At 49.1% G+C, this 1,986-nt stretch overlaps 1 pseudogene; it reads right to left on the reverse strand.

Moving 5' to 3' along the window:
- Nucleotides 1-526, reverse strand: part of LOC102819724 — a 4,713-nt pseudogene extending 4,187 nt beyond the window's left edge.
- Nucleotides 527-1,986: the final 1,460 nt, after the last annotated feature.

Below are 1,986 nucleotides of genomic sequence, written 5' to 3' on the forward strand. Positions count from 1 at the left end.
GGCTGCTTGGTTGTGAAGCCAGGCTTGTTCTAGAGATGCACGACCTGCAGGACCCGGTGGGGCAGCGGGAACTTGACCTTGGAGTAGTGGAACTGTTTGACAGCAGGCCAGACCGGCAGAACTTGCTGACTGCAATCTCCTCCACTTTCATGATCTGGATAGAATGGGTGCGGGCGCGGAAGCTGAGCGCCCAAGCCTTGATAGACCTGGGACGGCGCCTGCGGTGGTCAGGTCCAGGTACTGCCCGATACATGTTGTGGGTCCCACTTCTGGAGTCGTAGCGCAGCCAGATGCCGAAGTTTGACAGCTGCAGTGGGGACTTCTCGAACACCTGCCTACAGTACACGATCTCCCCAGAAGACTTCTTTGTTTTCTTCAGCTGTGACACAAAGTACCAGAAGCGAGACTTGGCGACAACTTGGTTAGGAGCGATGATGCGCATTCGGTAAAGTAGTGTCTTACACTTGGGGATGGGCAGGCAGCGCCCCACCACCTTGTACTTGCGAAGTGTGCCGGAGGCCTTCATGGCGATAGCTCCGCGATCCCCGGACCCTCAAAAGGCAACAACGCTTTTTCATTCATCCTTTTATGAGTGAAATGGAAAATTTCCCAGGAAAATATTACTGAACTTTAAAAATGGCATGGCATCCGACCTCTAACTTCAAGGAGAGAGAAGAATCCAAATTAAATCAGTAAATCTTATGAGGCAGAGGTCATACATACATACCTCCATTCTCCAACCTTTTTGCCAAGTTTGATCTGACACCAGCTGTCCCTCTTATGAAACTCTCTACTTTGGTAATGGATGGTAGTGGCCACAGGAATCATGAACTGTACTTGATGATTGCGGGCATATTAGGGAAGTAACCCACTACTTTGATGTAGATTCCAATTTACACAAACCTATAGTGGAGAGTCAGCGAAAAAGAGGGAGACACTCAGTGAACGAGATGGATTGGCACAGTGGCAGCAGTAATGGGCTCAAGCATAGTAACAATTATGAGGATGGTGCAGAACTGGCCGATGGCTCATTTTGGTGTGCCTAAGAAAAAAAGAGGAAGACCCCCAGTGAGATGGATTAACAAAGTGGCAGTATCAGTGGGCTCAAGCCTGGAAACGATAGTGAGGTTGGCCCAGATTCGGGCAGTGTTTCATTCTGCTATGCATGAGTAGGAACCGACTCAATGGCACCCAACAACAACAACAATATAGGACTAAGGCAAACTGCCCCATAGAGTTTCCAAGGCAGACTGCCATCTCTTTCTCCAAAGAACACTGATAGGATCGAACCACCAACCTTTTAGTTGGCAGTTGAGTGCTTTGTTCACTACACCACTGTGGTTCCTGTTAAAGAAGTAACAGTTACAATTCAGGATCAACTGGGAAGTAGTAGGAACAATGCAGGATACAATACATCGTGACTACTTGCTTCTACCAAGCCTCTGCTACCAGGCCCTTGCCCCAGCCTGTGTCCTGCTTGGGCAGATGTCACATACAGCTATTTTACCCTAGTGACAAGTGTATAAAGCACCTACCTGCCAGCAAGCCTCCTGCACAAAGGCTCTCAGCTCTTGCTCCATGGGTATGCAAGCCAAGCCTGCCAGCCCGTGTTTCATGCACTACAAGGAAGAGTGTTACAGCCCTGTGTCCTGCCTGGATCTAGGCAGGAGCGCAGGGCCCAAAGAACATGCTCCACTCTGGCTATATTGTTTAATGACACTGACGTTCTCCCTGCCTCTGGAGGGGTGTTGTTAAGTACCATCAACTTGGTTCCAACTCACAGCAACCCTGTATAGGGTTTCCAAGGAGCGGCTGGTGGATTTGAACCACCAACCTTGCAGTTAGCAGTTTAGTGCTTAGCCTACAGCACCACACCAGGACTCTGGTATTGGCTTCCATAATTTAAGTCTAACAGGATGGCAAAATTGACAAATCCTCTACAATGGCTCCATGCACCTTATTTGAGTGGACTCTCCCCCATAAGGT

This window comes from Chrysochloris asiatica, unplaced genomic scaffold (assembly GCF_000296735.1).
Source record: "Chrysochloris asiatica unplaced genomic scaffold, ChrAsi1.0 scaffold00038, whole genome shotgun sequence".
Classification (NCBI taxonomy): Eukaryota; Metazoa; Chordata; class Mammalia; order Afrosoricida; family Chrysochloridae; genus Chrysochloris; species Chrysochloris asiatica.